Source organism: Cygnus atratus, chromosome 16 (assembly GCF_013377495.2).
Source record: "Cygnus atratus isolate AKBS03 ecotype Queensland, Australia chromosome 16, CAtr_DNAZoo_HiC_assembly, whole genome shotgun sequence".
In the NCBI taxonomy this organism is placed as follows: domain Eukaryota; kingdom Metazoa; phylum Chordata; class Aves; order Anseriformes; family Anatidae; genus Cygnus; species Cygnus atratus.
The window spans coordinates 14267694-14293398 of NC_066377.1; the positions used below are offsets into that span (position 1 = coordinate 14267694).

The 25705-nt window shown below is 52.7% G+C and overlaps 1 protein-coding gene and 1 long non-coding RNA gene across 3 annotated transcripts in view; both read right to left on the minus strand.

Annotated features, from left to right (window-relative positions):
- Window positions 1–23629, minus strand: part of ZHX3 (zinc fingers and homeoboxes 3) — a 47032-nt gene extending 23403 nt beyond the window's left edge. Inside the window, exons 1-2 of one of the 2 annotated variants that reach the window (XM_050713932.1) lie at window positions 23541–23629; window positions 5511–5617 (exon numbers count right to left, since the gene is read on the minus strand). The gene's annotated coding sequence lies outside the window, so the exon portion shown is untranslated. Of the gene's footprint in view, window positions 1–5510; window positions 5618–6821; window positions 6936–23540 lie in introns of those variants that run through there. The other variant, XM_035548025.1, reaches the window with a different exon arrangement.
- A 782-nt stretch (window positions 23630–24411) lies between these two features.
- On the minus strand, window positions 24412–25302 carry LOC118248779 (uncharacterized). Its single transcript, XR_004778857.2, has 2 exons — window positions 25059–25302; window positions 24412–24595 (listed from the first exon to the last, which is right to left on the minus strand). It is a non-coding gene; the product is annotated as an uncharacterized LOC118248779 (long non-coding RNA).
- Between the last annotated feature and the right edge of the window lie 403 nt (window positions 25303–25705).

Here is a 25705-nt window from a genome sequence, read left to right on the forward strand (position 1 = left end):
GGGGAGCAGCTCCAGGTGCCAGCATCTCTGTCCTCAAAGCCATCACCTCTCCCTAGCATCCACCAGGGCCTAAAGCAGAAAGGCAGTGCAGGAGCAAAAGCAGAAGAATACTTTAAAGGAAAACTTCACGCAGAGGTCAGAGGAGCACCAGAAACCTGCTCTACCAAAACCGGCCGTTGATTTAAAGCTAATGGGAAAAAAAAGAAAAAAAAAAAAGCGATGCTGGGGAACGCTCAGGGAGCACACACCTTTGTAGCACGTCTGTGGCTGTGCAGGAAGCTGCAGGTTCTCACAAAGCGAGATAAAGCTGTTTAAATGGATCATCCTATTCTCTTTTCCCCATGAGAACAGAAGAAAGGCCCATAAGATGGTTGGGCCTTCTGCTCTGGGCTCTTCATTCGCTGACCACGGAAAAGGCTCTGACTGCCTTCCCACTGCCACAGCACTCCTGGGCTGGAAGGGAAATGCTGTTACCGGCAGGTTACAGAAAGGGAAATGAGGCACTGAGCAATTTTAAATAGCTCGGCCAAGGTCGCAGGAAGCTTACTGCAAAGCAAGAGATTGAACCCAGGGCTTGCGAGTCCCAATCCAGTTATTTATCAGAAATCATCCTTCTAATAGATCACCTCTCGTCAGAAACCCTCCTAGTTTGCATACAGAGATTATGCTGAATTATACTGGCACAGTGAATTTCCACTCCAGCCCAACACGCTCAAATTGCTGTTTTGGAAATAAAATCAAAGCTGCAGCGTGGAAATAAAATCAAAGCTGCGGCGTGTTCAGCATGCCGAAGCAGACAACTCCCTCGGTGCTGCAGACAGCCCCACCACCACCAGAGTGCTTCTAAGACTCCAGATCAAGATAAGAGGCTGGTTTTGGTTCACAGTTAATCACTTCGTTTTGAAGGGTGGCCTCCCATGAGTAAGCCCTTACCGGTTGGCAAGTTTCACCTCGTGTTTGCATCTTCATTCATAAATACTTCTGCACGTCTCTGGATGAAGCAGTGTTACAGCCCTAGTGCTGCTCCAGTCACCAAAAAGCCTTTCCCTTTGCACAAGGCCTCACCTTGAACCCGGTGTGCGGTCAGTCTCTGTGTTGCTAAAACAAAGACTGAATGCATTTTATCTGGGTTTTTATGGGCCACAGGCACAACTCTTCACCTTCCCAAAGAAAATCTGCGTGGAGCCTACAACACCCCTCAGCCCCAAGGCTCTAAGCAGACCCTAGTCCCCAAGTGGAAACCCTTTGGTAATGCCTTCCACACCCTCCAGGTACCCTGCTTAAGCAGAGCTGCTTCAAGGCATCCCAGTGGCACTGCCAAAATCGTGCTGCCTTGGGGATGCGGGGCTGGGGCCAGCACGGGGCAGGCGGCAGCATCACCCCTACCCATGCCCCAAATCCCGCTCAGCTCCAGCACCTCAAGCAGCAGCACAGACAAAACCTTCCAGCAGGCAGATGCACTTCTAATACAACCGACAGTCAAACCACATCTGGGTATCTACAGAGCTCAGGTAATTTTCAGCTGATGACAAACAGTAAAAGCGTGAGGCAACAGGCCTGGAGAGGGCCGCACAAGGCGGAATTTTCTTTTCCATGCACTACAATGCAGGCTGCTCGGTGGGGGGGTCAAAACTGCATGGGTCTAGCCAAGAAGTTTATGCAGTGTTTAAGCATTCGGTGGCCTCAATCTCCCTGTGTACAAGCAATTTAATTTGTCCAACTCAAATTGTACACAAACTCCGAGCAGCTATGTCAATAAGAAACAGAGCAGCTCTTCTGGGCGGAGTAGGAAGGGAGAGCTGAAGGGAAGGGATGCAAGGACATCAGGAAAAAACTGACTTGCTAGTTGGGAAAACTTCACAGTTACACATCCTGAGTGGGCAGATGTGAAGAGGAAAGCAGAGGTACACACACCACTGCAGTCGGTTCCCAAAACAGCCTCGCAGCTACACGGCCACCTGCTTGGCAATCCGTGAGCTTTGTCCAGAGCCCCAGCCATCACCTTCCTAAGGGGCACCAAAGTCTGTCAGCTCAACAGAAAAAATAAGATAAAATTAAATTAAATAAAAGAGAGAGAACTTGGCCGCCACCGAGATTGTTACAGAATAAAACACCCACCAGAAAATTAAATGGGTAAAGAACAACCCTGCTCCACAAAGCCTTCAAGTGGTGAATTCTTCACGTTGTTCTGCTGCACGCAAACACTTGCTCTAATGAGAAGTGTCTCTCTCAGGGTGAAAGACTGTGGGAACTGAAGATATCTTTCTCCCATCTCTCCTCCACTGGATGAGCAGAGGCAGCCGCTCGGCAGTAGCAGATGACAGCCGTACGAGCACGACGGCCCTGCCCTAGCCGGGTCTGCTTTTCAGGCTGCTCACCAGCAGACCCTGCTGTGCCTCCTGCTCCTCTGCACACAGCCTGACCCCAAACCCAGGTGAGGAGCAGGCTCAGAGCTGTAGCCGGGGCTGGAGACGTCCTGCAGAGCACCCCCTGTACTCACAGTGGCAGCACCACGGACTTTTCATGCCGCAGGTCCTGTCCCCACTGCACCTCGCCGTCTGGTAAGGACAAATGCCTCATCCTCTGCAGGAACCAGCCCAGCACAGCCCTGCGGGAGCACCTCCAGCAGGTCATCTTGTTACTAACAAGACTAAACCAGCAGCCTCCGGGTCCTCGGGCCCTGAACACGGCCCTGAAGAGGCGTGACATGAACAATGCCAAAAATTTCCTTGCTTTGAAACCCAACCCCTGCTTATTTATGTTGCAGGAGCACCTAGGGGCCCCAACCAAGCCAACATCTGCCCTGCAGAGCTCTGCCCACACCGTGGGCCCGCGGATGTGACGGCCAGCTCCGCGGCACCACGCAGCCCATCGGTGCACAGCAGCAATACAGCCCGGCCCCAGCCCGGCTGGGGAGCAGCAGGAAGGGACACCCACGCCAGACACAGGGGACAGGTGCTGCCGGCCAAGCCACGCAGATCCCGGCACCCCGGAGCTCCGCTGGTGGCCACCTGAGCTCGTTGCAGCCTCCCAAAAGCCAGCAGACCCTCCAGCACAAACCCCAAAGCCCGCTAAGCCCTGCCAGCTGCTAACCCAAACACTCAAAGATTGATTCTTAGGAAGGATGAAATCAAGAGGTAAATAACATTTCCAACACACCAGTGACGTGCCAAACACGTCATCCAGCAGACCGTTGGCAGGCCAAGAGCATTTTTCACTGCTCTGACCTCCTGCTGCCAGACCCGAGGCAACACAGCCGTGCAGGAGCCAGCAGCACGGGGCTGGGGTCCCCCGGCCCCCCTGCCTTCCCTGGGCCCTCCAGGGAACACAGCAATTCCCAGGAGGGAAGGAGAGCCAAATAAGTGACGGGACAGCTCAGTACAGCCCGCTTTGTTTTGCTGCGCAAGCCAAGTGCCGAAAGTTGACAACTCCAAACATTTCCTCTCTGAAGGCATTAAATTACCATTTTCTTATTTCAACGTCTTCTACTTGCTTCGGCATCCAGATACACACTTCCCAAATGTACTGCTAGGAATAGGGTGTTGTAAACAAAGTTTTACAAAAAAGGAAGGTTAACACACAGCATATTTTTCCCATTACTTCAATACATCCTGCAAGCTCTCCAAGCTTGGTAGAGAAAGAGTCTATTTAAAAATCTAGGGTGGGGAAGAATTAGCTCACCAAAACCATAAACAGATTTGCTTTGCACTTTTAGTCCAAGAGAAAAACAAGACAGGCTATGTGCATATTGATGCACACAATAGCAAAATCATTTTAAAAACAAATGAATTGGGAGGGAGAGGACATCGGAGAAGGGTGGGGGAAAGGAAGAGTTGAGAAAAAGGGGCCAAGCCCTAAGCGCAGAGATCCTGAGAGTTTGGTTCTCAAAGCTCCTTCAGAAGATACTAGAAACCCTGCATATGCCAGGGCACGGCTGCGAGCATGCAGAGGGGATGACACAATTTGCTATAATGCCACGATCTGTCTCTGTGTGCAAACCTTTGAGTAATAAAAGACATTAATTTCTGCAGATGAAACAAAGGAATCCTTTCCATTTACCTCGTGACCTTCCACACGAATAATCCAAATGCATTATTATAGTCGTGGCAAACACTGAGGGATGTAAGACTTGATCCCCTTCTCCCTACTCTTGCTCCCAAGAGGCTCCGACTCTGTCCAACAAGCTGGGTTGTAGAGTTAAAAGCTTTACCTGCTTCCTCTCACCAAATTCTCCATCTCTAATGGTAAGACAAATTGTGAGAGAGCAACCACATTCCCTGCACTGGCAAGATTACCAATGCAAGGTATTTGAGGGCCCACCTAGCATGCGATCCATCAGCTCTCAAGGCAACTTCAATGAGGACACTTCTCAGGAGACTGAGCAGCGCACGCAGACACCTGTGCTACAGCAGGCTCCGTTAGTGTGTTTCCAGGAGCTGAAGAGACTGGGTTTAGCCTGCAGAACTGGAAGTGGGTCAGGGAAGCTAGTAACAATAAGAGCACCAGGCCATTTGCTGCACTCCTCACAGGTCACTGACCACTGAAGTCCAGGGCAAGCAGGCCCCAGGCATGGCACAACTGGGGTGGAGAAAAAAATCAGAAATCAGTCTCGGGGTGGAAAGTCCCCTTTCCAGAGGGACACTGTCATCTATCTCACAACCATGAACTACGGGAAATGAATTCTCCATCGGTTAACGTCTGCTCACTAAGGCTTAACCACAGAGCTTCATTTCTTGCACATAAATTAACTCTGCTCTGGTATGAGACCCAGTTTCTTCTTCAAAGCTCTGGAATGGCATAATGGAAAAATGGAGGGTTATTTCCAACCACACATTATCCACCCACAGAAGGCAAGGGTGAAATGCATCGCTTTCCTGACCCTCTCACCTGCAATACAAGGCAGATGCACATTTGTTAAGTTGCACAGATTCACAGGGCTGTGGGAAAAACAGACTGGTCTAGCACAAATACACAAGCACCAGCCAGGAGAAGAGTACAAACACACAGGACGTCTGAACTCTCTTGTCAAAGGCACAACATCCAGATGCAAGAAAAACTGCCCCTTTCCTCAGGGGCTGGTGGGAGCACAGCCCAAGACCTATACCAAGTGTGCAGCAGGGAGCAGCTCAAAGGTTAGCAGAGCAAACCATTATGTGATCATTTATTTCAGCCAACGGGCTAGAAAAGCCATCATGAGAAGATCTTAACTACTTTGAAGCCTTAAAGAACGCCCATCTTTCCCCTTTCCTGGTGGCTCACAATTACTACTGATAGGCAGCCACCGAAATCAGTAATTAACCCATAGTTATAAAGCACATAGTTGTTTTATTCTTTCATGTATTCCATTGTACTTCACAATACAAGGGTACCTCCTCCAATTAACACAGTTCTACCTGATCTTACCAGCACAGGAGCAAGTATTCACACCAAAACACCAGATTTCTCCATCCAAGCTAGGCAAGACAGAACCGTGCACCGAACACATCATGTCCTGACAGTGCAGGACCTACCTGCCAGGCGGACCACGTCCTTAACACGTCACCTTCCAGTTCTTCTTCTTTGCTTGCGCGCATCTTTGAAGTGTCAGCAGTCGCTTCAGCCGTGCCGAGATTCAGGGCTGGAAGAGAGCACATTGCACCAAAAATTACTGCTACGGCTCCAAAGGAGAAGGTGACCCTTGGTTAGTAAACACTAACAGTAAAACCTCTACACCAATCAGTTTAGTCAGCCTCCCTGCTCACGCCATCCACCCCACCTTCTGCAATAAACCTTCAGCAAAGCACCCCAAAATGCACACCTCCGATGTTTTCTCCCACTCGATTAGTGAAGCTAGGGCTCGCCAGAAGTTAACCAAGCACGCTGACCCAGCTGCCCAGCACTCGACCACGCTGCTCTTGCCCCAGTAAGAGGAAAATAGAGGAGCACAGCGAGCTAGGCACCGGAGACTATCGGTAAGCGCTCCGCTCATTAAGCGGGCTGAGGACTAGAAACCCCAACGAGCCAGGGACATATTTAGGGAAGCAATCACAACAACCTGACCAATATGCCGCAGCCTGCATCTATATATAACCCGCAGTTTTACTTTTAGCTATGTGCTTCCTCTCTCCCCTCCGTTTCCTCAAGCTGCCGCCCGTCCCCATCCCCGCACCCGCAGACGAGCAGTAAAGCCAGCCCTATGTATTTCATCATTCCTACACTTAACCATATACAGGGATAAACGGCCAAGAGGATTTCTGGGCCTAAGTTCAGGCAGAGGGAGAAAACAGCATATCCAAAAACAGAGAGTCACCCTGGAAAAAGGTGAGCCAGCGCTTGCAGCGAGGATGAAAAATAGGAAAACTACGCTGCGAGTCCCAGGCAAAGGAAAATTTTCACTTGTTGACGGCTCCCGCTAGAGCGTGGTCGGTGACAGGTTCTCCTCGCCCGACGTGCGTCACATCCCCAGCACCAAGTCCAAAGTGCCTCTGCTGCTTCAGCCAGCGCACAGCCTCAGTCAGCCGGCCCTGGCCAAACCCCTGCCGCTGGTCGAATTCCTTCTCTCAGTTAGGACCTGCTCATTTCACAGCCATTTCACTCCCAAACATCGGTTTCTCCCATTAAAATAAGTAAGTGAAGTGGCATGGAGAGATTTAACCAAATAACTAGCACATTCACATGACAACTCAGGAGAGCGCCTCATCAGCCCACCTCAAACCCTACAGACAAGAAGCTGCTGCTCTGGCTGTAGCATCACAGACAGGAGTCCTAGCAGGAGTCAGAAATGAAAAAAGACGAAGAAATTGGGCAAGTGCTGAAAGATGAACTCATGAGCTCTCGCTCACCAGGCGCTCCGGTGTTCAGACACACAGGTCTTGGTCCTTGCTGCAAAGCTGTGCTTGTACAAAGCTTCCCCGCGCGCTCACGCTGCTGCTTGCTGTGCATTATTTTCATGATTTAATGAAATGCAAAATGAGCACAAAACTGGGGGAAAATTGCAGCCCTAAGTCGGGCACACCACCGGAGCTGAGAGAACAAGAAAAAACACTTTAAATGCCTGCTAGATGCCACAGTTTTTTCTTTTCCTCCTGTAAAACGAAGGGAAGGTTTATTCTTAACCAGTTAGGTTTCAACACACTTGGAAAGATCCCACTGTTGAATGCCGGGACCTTGACATAACAGGTGACAACCTCTTACACGCCAGAAAAGGTTTAACGTATAATAAGAAACAAATATTAGACTGCTGATCAAGTGGTTTTTATTCCAGCAATTTGTGTAATTGTCCTGCAACAACTTGCACAACAACACAGTCTCCAAAACTACATGATAACAAAACAGCCCCGGCTGCTTATCTGCCATTCCTTCTTTGATAGCAGCAGCTAGAGAGCCCCAACCACAGAGCTGGTGTCTGTTATACCAGCTCTCTTGGCTATGGTAGGTTTAATATCATCTGCATGCTCATTTAGGGATGAAACATATGTCTAAGATTTTAACAAACAAGATTTCTTGATCCTCGGAGTACCTAAATTAAGAAGAGTGACCTTGATCATAACAGTTTGATCATAACACTTTGCGCTTCCTGCAATTAAAGGTGTTTTAAATAGAAACTCCGGCTTGGAGGCACAGAAAATCTCAGTTTCCCAAAATCTAGTGCTGAAAACATGGAGCAAAAAGCTTGCAGATTTGGCAACGCGAGCCACTATTGCCCTTTGCAGCTCCTTCTTGAATTGCCTGAGGCTTAAACTTCAAGTAAAATAACGCATGGGAGAGGTGGGGGTACGGGAGCACGGGCTGGGGTTTCCTTGGAGCAGTACATGCCTACAGCTCAGCTGCCTATCACAGGAACTAGAAGAGCAGACAAGGATTACCAAGGAATGTTTTTTTTTCCTAATTTCTTGCAGATATAAAAATCCCAGGCACATCTGATACCAATGACACACTCAAACTTGTTCAGGTCCTTCCACGTCAGGGATTTCCGCTGTATGCCAGAGCTATTAATCATAAAACTTTGCATCCCTTCTGCCCTTCCTTTCAAGTATTTCAGTTTCCTCAGGATTGAGTAAGTGCCTCAGAACCTGCAGTGACTGCTTAAGAACGAAGACAAACATATTCCCAAAACATTAGGCTTGATGCAGAGGATAAATCATCCTAATGTACCTGTGGTTTTACAATCTGTAATGTCTGAACCATCTGGGATGGGAGGCTTGTAAAAATAAGGAAGGAAGGAATTCCCAAATTCCTGTGCAGGATCCACTGCTGCGTTTGAGCATACACTGGGTCTGATGTTTAAAACTCAAAACCACTGTAAAGCTCCAAGAACAGATTTCTGGGTCTTCCTTTCACCGGGTAACCTCACCTCAGATTTTTCTAAATGGCTGTTGGCCCTCTTCCTGCTCCATTTTGGGTCCTTTTCGGCATTAGTGGAAGCTGAACAATGCTGTCCCTGATCAAAGCTTCCTTACAGAAGCAATGCACAGGCCAGCCTGATATCTGCAAACAGCAGAGAAGGTACAACAGGCTCTCACCAACCCGCCCTGCAGGAGGTCAAGCCACAAAAGAGCAAAATGATCCTTAAAAAGATGGAAACATCCACTCTGGTCCCCAGCGGAGTGCCAGGATGCTTCACCTTTTTCTTGCTGACTTTCTTTTCTTGTGTTTCTGGGACAGGGAAGCAGTTCAGACGTGTGTGCACTTTGCACGACTCCTGCTCCAGCAGAGCCCAGCAGGTCCCTGCAGGAGCATGGCACTTCATCCCCGAAGCAGACCGCGAGGTTTCCGCGCCGTGCTGCTCCGCGTCCTGGCACCCACAACAGAACAGGCCTGCTTCAAAACATCCTTCTGTTCCCTCCAGCTGCTGTGCCAGCCCTGTTTGTGATGGTCACCAGCGAGCAGCTTTCACAGGTGATCCTGAACTTCCCTTTGCTGCTTAGCACGTCCTGAGCTGACCCACGAGCGGGCTGCTCCTTCCTGGGACACGACCTCTGCAAGGCAGCAGGAGACATGGTTTGCTCGTGCGCCTAGCACAAGCAGTATTCTGGTGCGAGCACAAACCTCAAAGCAGCTTCTCTCTGTGCTCCATTTCAGTAACTCACGGGCTGCCTGAGCCCCGTGAGAGCCAGCGAGCCCTGAGCCAGGCTCCTGCCTGCAGGGTTGGCTCCCTGGCTGTGCCACGCGCACCTGGGGGACACCATGAACACAGAGCTACGCGACCCCGGGCTCTTCTTAGAGCAGATTAAAGGTGGTTGTCACACCTAACAGGGAGTGAAGAGCTCATCTATACCCTGAGACCTAGGACGATGTGCTGCGACGCCAGTTTGCAGCCAAGAAAAGCTCCTTCCTGGCCTGGGATTGTGCACCTCACTTGTGAACCCATAGCACTCAACAGCACTCGTCCAAAAAGGCTTCCAGCTCCCAAGGTACAATTATGGGACCGAAGAGCTACCATTTAGGATCTCCAAAGTGGCTGTTTCTATTTCTCCAACACTTACACTGAGCTGGGAACTTGTCTGTACTGATACTTCTTTGAAGAGAAGTAGCTACCCCACAGACAACACCACTCGCGCCCCCTCTCCTCCTCTTCCAGCCCAAGCGGACCCGTGTCCTGGAAAGGCTGTATCACCCAGAAAGGCAAGTCATACAATTCAGCATCCATAAAATTTAATTTTAGAAGCAAAGAGCATAAAATATTTCTAGCCAGCATCTGCTTTTGTAGGGAGACATGCAAACTTATAGTATCTTTAGTCACTTCGATCATTTTAAGCGCCAGAAAATTTAAGCCACGGAATGCAATTTGCCATCTCTTGCTTATTTTAGACTGAAAACAACCCTTCCTAACCTTACCACGCCAGGCCAGTGCTCTGCAGAGGGACCACAGGAAAGCATCTGGACAACTCCCACTCGTGGGAGAACAAACTGCACCTGCACCACGGGCGCGTTCCCATCACTCAGTATTAGAAACGGATTTCTAATGCATTTTCATCTTCCAGCAACTGACGCACCACAAGCTCTCTAGATCATCAAACCCAGTGTTTAACAGTTGTCACTTTTAGGAAAAGTATTTCTCAATCTGAACTTTTTTCTCTGCAATTTAAGACCATGATCTCTCGTCCCGCTCCCTGTAAACATGGAAAGCCAACACCACCTTCCCTTTCACGCACTTTTAGGTACCTGTAGATTTACTTCCTGTCTCCCTCTTCTCTTATCTGGAGCCAAACAAGCCAGGTTTGTTCAAATGAGCGTTTTCCAGACCTCCAGCCCATCTCATTACTATCTTTTGGACTTCCTCCAGCTGACCTCTTCCCCTGGGCTAAAAACCGAAGAGGACACCTTCCCTTGGTGCTCTGCCACCATGCAGCCACCTGCTCCAGGATGTTCACTTTCAGCTAAAGAGAGCCTAGTTTATGCCCAAGCAGACACAAGCATGGCCCAACTCACATCTGCCTTAGTCATTTTTTCCACCACAAAAGGAAGGAATTAGGAAATTATTCTCATTAAGCTAAAAATGCCTATTGCAGCATTTTAAAACTTTTAAATCCTATTCAGGTCAGATTAAAAAAAAAAGTGGTATACTTGTGGTATGCACTAAAGCTCAGCAAACTGCAGTCACCTTCTCCCTCCAAGAGAAAAAAAAAAACAACAGAGCAGACTCTCACTCCTCTTGTTTTCTTTTCATGGCCCATAAAGATGCTCTTAGGACCACAAGCAAGAGCTAGGCAACCAAACTCCTAAAGATATAAAGAGATAAATTAGGAAATTCTCAAATGTCAAAAAATGCTTGTACGCCATGGTCATGAGGGTCTAAGCTTTCCTTAGAGCCGTCAGTTATCTGAGAGCAGAAATCATGGCTTTTGTTACAAGTTTTACATAAGGCATAACGGTGCTCTGATCGGCTGCGCCATTATTCGGTTGAGCTGAACCAGCAGAGCACCGGCTTCCCTTTTGTCCAAAACCCTCAGGTCTGCAGCATTCCCCTGGGATGCGGGAAACAAACGCCACTCCTGCAGTGCCCGAAGGGTTTTGCATCGTTGGCTTCAGCTCCCAGTGTGAGCTGGGATATTCAGGGATGGGAAACGCTGTCGGTGTCTCCTGGGATCTGCTTCCCGCTGTGAATAACGTACCTAAACGGCCGGGAACCAAGGGACAGAGCGGGTTCCTTACCTCATGACTACAGCGGTTACCTGATGGGCAGGACATGCTCCTTCCCTGCCCCATGAGGGTTTATGCTTGCATCCAGCATCAGGACCAGGACTTGCCGCACCACCTGCCTGTTTCCTAGGGGCAGAGGCACTGCTAGGAGGGAGCAGATGTGGATGGAGATCCCCCCGGCACAGAGGAACAACCACTGATGCTTTATTCTGCTCCTTTTGTGAATCCAACCATCTTCTTCTTCCCTTACCTCCAGGTTTTCCCAAACGCATTTACTGGTCTCATTTCCAAGCAGTTTATGGGAGCAAGAGGACAACAAAAGCAGCACTTGGGATCAGGGACTTTCCCCCCAAAATATTTCCCTTTGACCAAGAAGTTGAAGCGCACTGGGACACAAATTAGTAACGCTGCAGACCTCAACGCTCTCCTCTCCCGCATGCAGCATGGCTAAAGCCAAGGGGTCCCATTATTCATGCAGGGACCTTGCTAGCTCCGCAGTTAGCAGAGAAAAACCACACTGACAGTCCTTGTGCTGTGCACAAAAGTCTTTTTAAGGTTATTTGTCATTTAAGCTGTCAGCTTGAAATCTAATTGTTATAAAAAAATGAATAAAATATTATATATTACATTCGTAGGCTGCAACCGCTGCCAAATTCCTCTGTCAATTTTTACGGGATTATAATCACATTCCTCTTTTAACGTTTTACTCTCTTGCTTCAGTGCCAAAGAGCCAGTTAAGCTACGCAGTAAACTGGGTACTTAAGAAGAGAACATAACTATGATTCTATAACAATCCAAACCAAAACTGAAAACAGAGCAAAACGCCACTCTCCCCTGCTCCAGGGAAGTCTCTAAGGAAAATCAGTGTCAGGTGCTGGCTGTAAAGCAGCAGCCAAACCACTTTCAGACAATATTAAAGCAGGTTTTACCATTAAAAATGTTTTTCTTTTAAAGAAAAAGAATTTTTAATTGTGGGGGGAAGCGAAGCTCGAAGCTCCTGCCATCCAGAAGCACGCAGGTCTCGCAGGGATCGCAAACAGCTCAGCACCTAACGTGACGGAGCGGGCACCTGGCAGCAGAGCACAGGGAAGAGCTGAATGCTCTCGGTTTTAACAACCCTTTGCTGTTACATTTGCTACTCACAAACCCCATCACCTCGTCGTCTCCTTAAACTCTCCTGCTCGAAGCACCAAAAGTTCCCTGTGCTGCAAATGAGCGCTCGCTGCCTTGGTGGCTCCAGCACCAGCCCAGAAAGTGACAGTCGTGTCCATGTCCCGTCTCCTGCAGGGACGTGGCTGGCTGGCTCCTGCCTAGGGACATTAGGGAGAGTTACACAAAACAAGGATTTCGGCATTTGTTAGTCAGCATCTAAATGTCTTCTTCCCCTAAATGCCTGGAGCTCAACTAGGGCTCGCTAGCACAAAGAGGACAAACAAAATTGTCTAGAAATGGAAGCAAAACTTTGTTTGCCCAAATTAATGGGCAACTTTTACATCAGTAACACAAGAAAAATGTCGGGCTTGGTTTTCTTCCCCCTGCGAGGCACTTTGCTGCAGGACAGCGTTCCTTTATAAAAGCATTCCTCTGGAAGCACTTCTCCTGTGAATCTCCCCATCCGACAGCTCCTGTTACAAATCCACGATAAAAGACTTATTCAGCGAGCTTTGGCACACGAACAGCACCCAAACTGTCACTGCCAAGCCATGCAACTTTATCACAGGCTTCATAATATTAGGAGAAAAGAAAAGATGCGCGAGCTGGGAGCACCAGCTAGGAAAAGCCTTGGCTCCCAGGGTCATGAGAAAGTCAGATTTCATCGGCAGGGGGAAGGACACCAACAGAGATAAGCGTCTAGACATCACGATTCTGGAGGAAAACTCCCAAGCAGGAGTGCAACGTGATCCAGACTTCCAAGGACTGACAGATGAGCACCTTTGGTGTATTATCAGTGCATTTTGCGCTGGTGACTTTTGAATTTTTGTGGGTTTTTTTTTTGGTGGTTGGGAGCCACGCTGGCAATTTTAGCTCTAGAAGCACCACCTGGACGTTTTCATCCCGAACGCCTCGCAGGCTCGGTGCCACAGCACTTAACTGCAGGCACAGGGGCAGTGGTGGAGGGGATCTGCTGGAAGCAAGGATGGAGACGTTTTGCTTGCCTTTGCTATTGAGCTGATCTAACCCTTTAACCCGCTGTAAAACCCGAGGTCTTGCTCTCCTCGCCACCCTCCCTTCCCTTGCCTGCAGCCTCCCCATGCCCCTCGGCCCGTGCCAGACCCTTCCCAGAGCCAACCCGGCCAGCAGCAAGCTGTCTGCTACTGCTCCCACACGCCAGATCGGCTGCCTCCAGAGCTCAGACTTCAGTTTGAAGCAGAGCAAGGGGAACACAAACGGAGACCGACCCCACGCCGGTGCTCAGCAGGTCAGCACAAACCAGGCAAGCACCAGGAGCTCGGGGGAAAAGCTTCCTGCTGCAGAACCAGGGCACGGAGCTCCCGAAGCTGCTGGTGAGACCTTCCAGCAGCATCCAGGGCCACGATATCCATCATTTCCAAGGATTTGGTTAAGCTAGAGGCACGTTGTGTGCTTTGTCCACCCTACACATATGTGCATGACACCTACGGGGTATCTTTGCACACATGTACACGCAGCTTTGCACGGCCCCAAGTGCAGCTCTCCTCCCGTTCTCCTGTTCTTTTCCTTCTGTGCCAGGAAGAAACCACACAATCGGACCGGACTGGGCATCCGCGGCACAAGGGAAAAGAAATATTTCAGCCATGAATAGATTTTCAACTGGAATCTCCCAGGAGACGATATTAAAACGAAGGAGGAAAGAAATAAATAAACAGAGGAGAAAAAGAGTCAACTTGTCAGGATTGGCTCTGCCAACTCCTAAAACCGTAATTCAAGCCCCAAACACTGTGGGATCGGCTCCAGGTCAGGAGATCCTGGACAACAACCAGGATAATGCGAGGTGCTGAGGGGAGGGCACCTCTGGACCCTCCTCTGCCTGAGGATGCATATTTTGCCGCTTTTTTTCAATTTTTTCTTAAAAAAAAAAAAAAAAAAAGATTTTAGCTGGCCCAACTGGTGGGTTCCCCAGATGTGGAGTTTAACCCCCAAACTGTAATGTACAGCAAGAGGAACAATGCCATAAACGCGTGGCTACGTGCCACGCTGATCGGGTCTAGTTCTAAAACCGGTTCACCCACCGGTCCAAAAAAATATAAATATCCCCTCTGTTTTTCAGTGCAATATTCCCAAGCTGATCTGGAGAACCCAAGGAGTCACCAGGCTGTAATGAGAGGTTTGTTGCAAAAGGTGTTTGGGACGCCTGTCAGCGCGGCCCCAGAGCTGAAGGCGGCTCTGTATGTAAGGTACCCGGAGCACACACAACGACAGCAGGCTGGTTTGGGGCTTTTATTTAAAAAAAAAAAAAAAAAAAAAAAGTCAGCTTGTTTATTCACCTCAACTGACCTTCCCTGGCCTCTGTTTCGTGAGAGTATTTTCAGCCTCTAACTTGATTAATGATGTTTCAAAAAGGAAAAAAGAAAAAAGCCATCAGCGAGCCGATTTAAAAGATACATTTTTATCCATTGCTTATAATGTGATTACCAGCTAAATCTTGCCTTTTTTTTTTTATTACAAAAAAATAATCGGGTGCAGGACGTGCATATTCACTCATTCGTTATTGCAGGACTGTTGACATTAGTTTTTATTTTTAGAAAAACACGAAGTGTTGAGGGGAAGTGAAACAATGCAACACTTCTTTGAGACCGTCCCTAACATTAGGAAAACATACAAGGAAAATACCGTGGCGATCCGCTCGCATACCTTCCAACAGGCTTCAGTTTGTGAAATAATAAATCCCGTTGCAAAGCACTTGGACAGGCCTGACTGTTTAAGAATAAAAAAAACCTGACAGCTGTACGTCACCGTATCCCGAGCCTTTGGGATGGAGGGCAGACGCGAGCAGTGCAGCACAGGGATCCTGGGGACCTGCTCCCTGCGCTGGCATTAAAACCCCGGGCAGCAGCCACATCGCCCTGCAGAAAGCCCCGGCGGGGTGACAGGGCAACACACACCTCCAGATCTAAGTGGTTGCACAGGTGGCTCCATTCAATTCATCGCATTTCTTGCCTTTTCGCTGTAGTGCGGTACACTCGTATTTAATACTTGTAGGGCCAGGGTTTAACAGGCTATCCCCTGCCTTCCTAAATGACGTATTTTTAGGTCTTCGAGCACCGAGATGTATCAAAACTTTGCAAGTATCGCTGAAATTAAGTTTAAAGTGGAATAAGACCACCTCCAAGCAGGTGCTCTCGTTCAACAGCTGGCAGCAGCGGCGCTGCTTCGCTGATCTCTTCTGCGCTCGGAGGGTGAGGGTCGGGGTGCTACAGCCGGAGGATGGCTGGGACCGTTCGAGGAGGGGAAAACCAGCGATCAGCAGATCAGGCAACCTCTGCTAACACGAAACATGAGCACGGGTACCTGCCTGCTCCTGGGGCACCACGCACGGCCACAATTCAGTTTCCAGAACCCCATTTCTTTTTTTTGGTAATTGCACGGAAAACTGCTACGCCGCACCTACCACTTCTCACCATAAAGATCACTGCACTCAGCTTCGGGAAAAGTTAATACTTCCTCCCCACCTCATCTCCTTATTAAGGTAAGATGTGATTTTTGAAATTAATTCGGAAAACAGTGCGCGTTCACTGATCACCTCAGCAGTCAGGGCTTCCTTCACACAACAGTTACATGCTAGTTATTGTAGCGGGGGGATTATTTCCCATTCACATTTGGAATTTATGGCGCTGCAGGGGATTAAATTATTAGAAAAATGCAAAAGAAAAAAAAGAAGACGTTTTAAACTCAACGTAGTTTTCTTTGAATTTTGAGTCTTGTGCCTACGAGGAACTGAGCCAGCCCAGCTCAAGGCAGCGCTGCCAAGCACTAAGGGGCAGAACAAGAAGCCTGTCCCCAGCACGGATGGTGTCCATAATGCCATCCTCTCCTGCCTCACACTAATCATGCCCTTTCCCACACGGCCAAAACCTGTAATTAAAAGGCAAAGCCTCCTGACGCGTGGGACATAAGCCTGGATTTCCAAACGCAGGACCTGCGTCTCACTGCGAGGAGGAGCGCCAGGGCTGAAGGCAGACTCCACCAGCAGCTCGGCTCCTGGCGGCTTCAGCCCCTACCCTGGGGAGGGCAGGCAAGTGGGAGAGGGCAGAGCCCCCGACAGCCACCACCACGGGCTCATTTCTCAAGCTTTCAGGTCTGTCTGCAGTATGTCGGTCACCGATGGGGACCCTCTTCTGAGGGCCCTGCCAGAGATGCCCAGTTTTGCAACGTTAAAAGCTCAAATCCTATTTACTCCCTCGCATCACCTCGCCAAGCACACACATCAGTACGCTGGTGTCACCTACAACAGGGCACTGGGGACACGAGGGACGTCGTGTTTGCTTGGTGGCTGTCCCTGAAAGCAGCAGCTCCTCCTCGTACTCACCCGCTCAGCTCCAAGCGCTCTGCCAGCATGTTGGGAACTACAATGGGGGGTGGTGGAATTAAAAGAGAAAGAAGAAAGAAACCTATCCCAGATGCCGGAGAAGATCAAAGTGGGAACATGAAAACTTTGAAGTTCTTTAAACAATCGAGTCTCTTCTCCTTCCCAAGCAGTGGCTTTCCTCCTGCTCCCCACGAGCCGCTGGGGATCCACAGGCTGTGACTAAGAAAAGCAAATTTACTGCAAATTACTGCAACCTACAGCTGTGACGTTCCTAAGGGAATCAACACCGCCCTGGAAAACACGCAGGTGTCCCCAGCTCGGAAAATAAGGCTGAAAACTACACCTGAAGAGCAGGCATGACGAAGCAGCAGCATGGACTTGCAGCAAGGCCAGGCACTGGGCTACCACAGGGAAACTTATTTTGCCACCATCGTCTACGGTCACAGGCACCCCCCTCGTGTTGAAGGCACCTTCAGGCACCCCGGCCAAGCCCAGCCCTCCCAGGGAGGCAGAAATGCTCCAACAAACAGGATCCAGACCAACCGCCAGCCTTCCTGCTGGGAGCGAACAAGCCCTACCTGATATCCCACCCGTAACAGCCAGGCTCCTTCAGCTCCCCTGGGGGAGCTCCCCAGGTCCAGGGGGATGGAGGCAAAAACTACCCATGAGAGACCTTTGCACAGCTCCAGCCCCCGGTGAGCTGGTCCAAAGTTGCCTCTGCCAAAGCACCGTCATTTCTAAGTGTGTGATAAAAATCCCTGAAAATAATAAAGGGAACAGCTCAGCTGCACTACCAGCATTGAGAAGCTGACGTGTGCACAGGACCAGGCCCACCATTCTCCGTCGTGCACACAACCAACGCGCACCATCCAGCAGCTCACCACCAGCGCGGTGCGACGGCGTAGGCACGGAGGTGAAACAAAACCCTCAGCCCCCTGAACAGGGGAAGCATCAGCACCCAACACAGACCCGCAGAGAGCATCCAGCCCTGCCGGTAAAACAGCCGCGGGTTCACCCGGGTACAGGGGAACACGGCCTCTGTGCTCACCCCCTCCAGAAGCAGCGCTTTCACGAGCGCTGCAGCCGTTCCCAGGGCCAGAAGGAAAAGCAGCCGGCCGTGTACTGGTCTTCACGGGCAGGCCAGAGGGACAGGAAAGGCAGTAAGACGATTCCTTCTTCTGGAAGCTCAAAGCCTGAGAACACAGGAGAGGCCGGGACCTCTGGAGCAGCACCACACATGTGGCTGAGCACCACAAACCTCATCACCCACAACCCCCATCCTCCCCAGCTGTGAAGCAGCATAAATACCGGGTGTGCAGTGTTTTAATTTAAAACACCTGGCTGTTATTTAAAACATCCGCTGCACGTCAGGGTGCACAAACAGCCGGAGGAGCAGAGCACAAGGCAACAGGTGGGCTTTGGCCTTCACGAAACATTCACATCCATCTGCTGGCTCTGGATCCAGCCCACGAGCCTGCTTCTCCTCTGCTAGCACAGCTGAGGCTTTTTCCCAGAATTTTGTTTCTAAATTAGCTCTGCCTCCAATAGAGACACTCCCCTTTTCTTAAATATTTCCCAACACAGAAACAACTCTTAACAAAGCAAGGAAGGACGAGACACATTGCAGAAGAGGAGCCCGCGTTTACACCCTGCTTACCAAGCGCGGCACGCTGGCCCCGCGTAACGCCCTGCACGTGTTAGAAGATGACACGCTTCCAGCGCTCACACCCGCATGACTACCTACAGCCACAACCACCCCAAGAGCCAATTAACCTCGATGCACGGGGTAAACAAGCTCCTCTTGCCAGGACTGGGAATACCACGCTTCAAGAAGCCCCGCTCGTGCCACATCCGACCTGTCAAGGTCTCCGAAGCTGCTGAAAGAGCGGTGTGCTGGAGGTGCTGGGTGAGCTGACAGCCTCCAAGGTTTAGGGATGAGCAGGACCTGGAGCCACCTGGGAAGGTCTTCAGGTATCGAGGTTTGTCCTGGAGTAGCAAAAGACCTTTGCTACTACTACGCTGAGCACATTTGGAGATGAAGAGCTCTCAGATCAAGTATTGAAGGCTTTGAGCCTAATTCCGGTCCTCTGAAACTAACCTCTTTATTTTTACCCCTTTAAGAGCAGGCAGGAAGGTTAAATCCCTCTTCGAGTACACACAGATACCGACAGGTTCCCGGGGATCTGGGACAGACGGCAGGACGAGTTCCGTGGGACGGCCGGGCACGTGCTGCCAGCAGTAACCGTGCTGTCCGTCAGCAAGGTCTCAGCAGGGCAGCGAGCCCCGAGGTACACGGGAACAGCACTGCGGGAAGATGAACCACCAGCGGACCAAAGCAAGTTTTTTGTTTTTTGTTTTTTTTTTTTTGGTTAAGATTTGCTGAGTTCTGGGAGCTTTGTTTTTAAGCTGGTTGAAGCAGTCCCCCAACACAGAGGAATAAAAACAGTTCAGTCTCAGGAACCAGCGCTGATGCTGAGTGCATTGCCTCCTCCCCTATACAGTCTTGGACCCCCGGAGAGTTTTATGCCCTTCGGACAGCCCAGCTGGCAAAGAATGCCTTCAGTTCACACACAGACAGCGCAGAGCCTGGCTGCTAACCCAGAAGACAAACCCTGGTCCTTGCTGAAGTCCTGGCACATCATCACTCCGTGCCTGAGGACAGCCAGCTTCCCAAGTGGAGAGCTTCTTCCAACCTTGCTGATCCTGCCCCTCACCTGCCTGACACACCACGGAAAATTCGGTGTCCCACAGCTGGCTTGAGAGGGAGGAAAGCTCCCCAGAGAACAACCGTTATCCCCAGCACTTTCTGATTAGAGTCTGGACACAAAGAGGTGTCACAGCTTCTGATTTACAACGCCACGGGGGTAAGGTCATAGGAGATGCACAGGCTTCAGATGAGAAGAGACCACCGGCTTGACTCTGGTTACACACAGTCACTAACCTGCATTTATGCACTACCCCAGAGAGCACTGATTATGCATGAAAAGAAACAGCAGGAACAAACAGAATGACTACCCACCCATTTGAGTGTCCATGCACTACTGGCATGACACCTCAGGCAAACAAATATTTGCTTGACCTGTCTCAAAGAGATGTTTCTCTAAGTTTCACGAAAACCTCTCTCTTTATCAAAGCGTCGGAGCAGAGCACGTGCCTGGCCGAAGGCAGCCCACAAGCTGAGCCACAGGTCCACGCAGCCTCCTCATCTTCCTCACGGGAGCAAACTAATGCTTTTTGTACCCATAGCACAAAAAAGCCAGTCTGGAAACAGCCTCAAGACAGCTCCTGAGGAGAGGAAGAGTTAAAGACACTGACACGGATAGCAGCAAGCCTCCTCACCTCACCAAACAGGACACCCCTCTCAACCGCCTCTCGCCTCAGTGAGTTTTGAAGCGCTTGTTGCTCGAACCTGTCCCAGCCAGGCACTGCTCCTCGTGAAGGACACTCTGCAGGCCACATTCCAAGGCTCTCTCCCCACCCTGTTCCTGACATGGCCCTCTCAAGCATCCTTGTATTAAGAGGAGAAAAGAAAAAAAAAAAAAAAAGCTACAAGGCTCTTCTCCTTCCTCTGGAACAGCCTCCCTCAAAGTCTCTCCCCCAAAATGACCTGCTCAGAGGAAAGCAAGCGAAGCCCTATCACCCAGGCTGAGTTTCAGAGCGTTACTGGACAGGATCATTTGGGTAGAACCCAAATGGAAACTCTGCAACCCCAACAACAGGCTGTTTGCTTTTCCAAGCAAGTGCTAAAACACACAGGGGGCCTGGCTGGGGCAGCGAGGGTGGTGCTTGCCATCGGGAGTGATACAAGAGCCATCCCTGAAGCTGGACGCACAGCTTATAAGGCTCACTTCCCAATATTTAAATGTAAAATAAATAATAATGTAGGAATAAGGAGTGAAGAGGACACAGATAAAGGGAGTTTGGTTAAGTATCTCCCTATCAGCTCTGTAGGAAAAGGCAAGGGCACCAGTACACCACTCTGAAAGGAGAGAGGAAAGAATCATAGGATCCTTTAGGTTGGAGAGCTGATGGAGGAGGTTCTGAAACATATGGGAACATCCTCCTTGTGAAGATGAGCCGTGGCTGCGGTGACTGCGACTGCCTCTGGTGACAAACAAACCGCTTTGGCTCTCCTCTTGTGCCATATGTCAACACCAGCTCCTCCGTGTCCACCGCAGCCCTCAACCAACCAAGGCTTTCCCAGTGATTTCACTTCATGCAAACTCGCTCCATCTGCATTTTAAGCTTTGTTATTTAGAACATTTGTCCAGAGAAAAAAAAACACACCAGAAAACAAACAAAGAATGGGAGAAGTACATGACTTTTTCTTCTTTTTAATTAGAAACATCACCCTTCTCCGACTCAGCAAAGCAAGAAAGCCATCACAGCTGAAAGAGGGCAAGAGATGCTGCAGACCTTCCCCACCATCTTACTGCCAGTCCTGCAGCAAGCAGGATCACCTCCAGATGAGCCTCTGCATCAGGACCTAGCCTTATTCTACCTGGAACAGGTGCCTAAGTCATAAACATCATCATCCCAGGCTCCTGTTTAATTAATACACAGGGAGAAGCACCTCCGGGGGTGAATCAGAGTCTGGATGGGGTGAATCACCCTCAGGAATGACAAATCTGTGCCCCGGCGAGGTGGGAGGAACCCAGACCTGGCGCTGGGTTCCTGCTGCCCCGAGCAATCCCTGGATTTCAGGGCCAGGCCAGCTCCCTGCGAGAAGAAGGGCGACAGCAACTTGCACGGACAGCGAGCAAACTCGGGATCCACTCCCACCGCCTCCCTGTGGGATGGATCTCCCCTCGTGCCTTTTTCCATGCAAATCAGGCAGAAAAAGACAGAAAGGCAAGATGTCAGAGGTGGGAAGCGAGGCCTGCCCTAGCGAGGCAGGCGGCACCAAACCAGCAGCCGCGAGTTTGCTCGGGCGCTTATGCAAGCTGGAAGGGCCGAGCAGGACGGCGGCGCCGGGGGAAACGTCTGTTCCCATCTTCTGCCTTTTGTTTGCACAGATTTCCACAGACTCTAAATTATTTGTTTCCATTCCCAACAGCCTTCCGAGTGAGCTACAGCCCTGTCTGCACCAGGCAGGAAACGAGCAGCCCGGTGCCCGGGAGGGGACGCACGCAGGTCTCCCAGGACTCGCTGCCTCCGATGGCCAGCCCCAAGGTCGGTGATGACAACGAAGAGTGAAGCCAAGCACCGGCCTCACACTGCTGAGGTCGGTGTTTTGCTGGAAACCTCGGAGCAGGCTCCCCGAGGACCTTGCTCGGCCTCCAGACCCACTTCACGGCAGGCCACGCAAAGGGGGAACGGCTCGGTAAGGGCCGAACACGGCGCTCCCTGCTCACCGGCAAGGGGACACCAAGTTTGAGGTATTTTATGAGCTCCCAGAGTAGCTGGCGGAGCTGCTTCACACACCAGCACCATAGTAACCGGAGCAGAAGATAAAGAAAATAGCATAGCTCACATCCACGGAGACAGCACATTTTTGGAAGGGGAGAAGAGGAGGTCTGAATAGGGAAAGGAAAAGCTTGCTGCTGTGCACCCTTAAAGCCACCCGAGTGCTGCCACTGCCCGCACCGGGGCTCCCCGCAGCACCCACCACCGCCAATGGGAGGCGGAAACCCACAGCGGGCAGGTCTGGGTCAGCAACTATCCCACCGACAGCGAGGTGTTACCAGGAGCGACTCGGGGGCTTCAAATCGCCCCGGCTTTCTTACAGCAGCAAGAGCTGGGGAGGCTGAACCCCGTCAGGAAAGCCCCTGCTGAACCCTAACCGTCTCCAGTCTCATTAGGGGATGCCACAGATTAGGCTGTGTCAGAAACAAAACGCAGTCCCACAGCCTCCTCTTCGCCACCCCCAGAGGTGGGTCAGGGCTCAAAGACCGTGCGGGCATTGCTGTGCCGCACGTTACAGCGACGAGTTAGGAGGAAACAATAAAGGGGCTGAAGCAGCCTGCTGCCTCCTCCGAGCTGCGGGTCCAGAGCTGTAAAACACACCGAGGTCACAGTCCCAGCCCAGTTAACCGGAGTTATCAGTAAATTGCAGCTTCCCCCAGCAGTAAATAGGAGGCTCGCTTTGATTTGTTTGCTTCTCATCCGGCGTTCTGTGTTAGTTTTCTTTTCCTCTTCCCCCTCCTCATCCCTTAAAGAGCGATCGGTTTGGAATAAGCCGCTCCAGATAGCGAAGCAAACTCCTGGCTCCGCACCCGCGGAGATTCGCCTCCAAGGGGACCCGGGGCTGGGGCAGCAGGCGGGGGCCAGCCGGGGCTGCAGCTGGGCCGGGACGAGGAGGACGCCCGCGGGGGGCTGAAGGCTCCTGCGGGGCAGGCAGCCGAAGAAGGGCCGGCATGCAGCCCCCCAGGTACCCAGCGGGACGCACCTCGCCTCCCCCGAGCTCCCCGTCCCGCAGGAGGTGACAGCCCTCCTCCAGGCACCCGGGGCTGCCGCACAGCCGCCCGGGCACCCCGCGGGGCGCCCAGGATGGGGCTCAGGGGGTCAGGCACCCCTGGCGGGGGGGGGGCACCCCCCGGGACCCCCACCCCAACCCCTCGGCCGCCCCGCGCACAGGGCACACGGAGCCCCCCCGGCGGCGGCAGCCCCCGCTCAGCCCCCCCCCAGCCCAGGGGCCGCAGGCTGAAGCCCCCTCCCCACGGCTCGGCTCCTACCTGCCGAAAGCGGCCGGGCACCGCCTCCCTCCCGCCGGGGCGGCCCCGCAGCCCCCAGCGCCCCCCGAAGCGGGCAGCCCCGGCCCCCCGCCCGCCCTCCCTCCCTCACCTGCCGGGGCCGCCCGGCTGGGGACGGCGGGGAGGAGCCCGGCACGACGGGCACCGAGGTGAGGCTGCGGCCCCGGACCCTCCCCTGCTCCCCTCCTCCTTCCCTTCCCCGCCCCCCCCCAAGCACTCACCCCCGGCCGAGGGCCCCGGCCCCGGCACCGGCCCCGGCGGCTGAGCGGGGCGGGCGGGCGCCGCCGCCGAGCGCAGGCATGAGCGCGGGGCGGGCGGGCGCGACACACAGCGGCATCAGCCGCCGGGGGAGGGCGGGAGGGAGGCGGGGAGGGGGGGGGGGAGAGTGTGTGCGGCTTTGGGGGGGGGGGTGACGTCACCGCGGCGGCGCGCGCGCGTCCCTGTCAGAGCTGGGCGGCCGCGTGGGGCCGGGCGGTGAGGGCCGGGCGCGCGTGCCCGTGGGGCCGGCAGCCGCGGGGCGCGCTCCCCGGGCTGGGGGCGAGCTCCCCGGGCAGCCGCGCCTCAGGGGCTGGGGCAGCGCCCGGGGGCTGCGCGTTGCGGGCGGCTCAGGGAGCGAGCAGGGCCCCGGCTCCCCGCTTTTTTCTTTTATTTCTGTATTGTCGTTGTTTTTTAATTTAAGCGCGGCTCGGAAGCGTCCCGTGGCTCGAAGCAAGGCACCGGCTTCGGAGCGCGGGTGAAAGGTTTTCCGGCTGCCCCAAGGCGCGCGCGTCCCTCCTCTCTTCCTGGCCTCCAAGCTGGTGGCGAAGCTCCGCAGGCGGCGCGGGGCCGTGCGGGGCCGTGCGGGGCCGTGCCGCACCCCCAGGGCCGCGCGGCCGGGACGGGGAGCTGGGGGCTCCCGGGCACCCGCGGGCTGGAGGCTTCCGTCCTCGCCCCCTTCCCTAGGGGGCCCCGCGTCCCCCGACAGCCCCGGCCCCCGGCGGCCCCCGACTGCGGGGGCTGCCGCGCTCCGCTTTGCTTCCCGAGGGGGCTCGAGCCCTTTGCGTTTAGGGAAGGAACGCGAACTCCTAGCGGGTGGGAAAGTGGGAGACCAGATCCAGACCGGCGGAGCGTGTTTATTATGGAGCAGAACGGGCGGTTTTCAGCCAGTCCTGTGGCCAGAATTCAGGCTTTTCCGATGCTTGCAGTTGGCGACTGAGGATGGCATTTCTTCCTCTTGGGGCAAAATGGCTTTCCACCCACTCCGTCACACACACCACGCCAGTCTGACCTGATCTTTCTGGTAATGGAAAAGAGAAAAAAAAAAAAAAAACACCCTGCGTTTTGCTGTTGCATTCCTGGCTCCAGAACCTCCCCGAGCAAGCGGGACACCTGAGCCTTGCTGCCTTTTGCTTTTGCTGGATGGGAAGCTCACCCCATCCAGCTGCGCTGACAGCGTTCCTGCCTCGCTCCCCGCGTCCTCTTTTGCTGAATCACCCCTTTCACCAGCCCGCGGAGCTCTTTGTTGAGCCAGGGAAGGAAATCGGAGCGGCCAGCTGAGCGAGGCAGGAAGCACCGTGCTGCCGGGCGCTCTCCCTGCTTTTAAAAGGCTGCTTCCCCCTGCGAGGAGCAGGGGCAGCGACGCAGGGCTTGGGAAGGGCTTTTTGCATCCAAGCCTGCGGCCCCGGTGAGGACTCCCCAGCCCTACCAGCCTTGCAGGGGAACATCCCTGCCCGGCTTTGGGGCGCCGTGTTGCTGCTCACCATTGCCCTGTCCCGAATCACAGCTGGGTGCTGGAGCCCCCCGGCCTTGCCATAGCCCCTGACCATCACCGTAAGCGGTCACAGCCTCCTGACAGGCAAAGCTCAGCTCTCCCCTCCCATCCTGGATGAATCCTTGCTCCGCTGCAGTGCCCCTGGCGAGCCGAGCTGTGTCAGTCCCAGCCAGCCGGCTTCCCGCTTGCATCCAGCCTTCCTCCAGATGTTCCACCCCAGGCCCGCAAAGGACCGAGCAGCATGGAGGGTTCAGAGGCAAAGCGTCCCGAGGGGCTGCCAGGCTGCTCAGAGACAAGCTCGAACAGCTGGGAACAACCAGGAGAAATAATGGGATGGCTGAGGGAGGAGGCAGAACTGACACCAGCCCCACCTTGGAGGCATCCTAAGAGCTGGCTGCCTCCCGGCTTTCCTGCAGCAGCTGTCAAAATACAAAGGGGGGGGGGAACAGCCCGTCATTGATGGCGTGTCCCCCCTTTCACCCGCCGGCTGGACGCAGGAGGTGTTTTTCTGGGGCAGAGGGAAATTGAGGAGGCTCTGTGGCTGCTCCAGACAGCCAAGGAGATGGTGGCAGATTTCCTTGGGGATGCAGCTGCCAGCCAGCAGAGGCACAGCGCTCGCAGCCATGCCAAGGGACC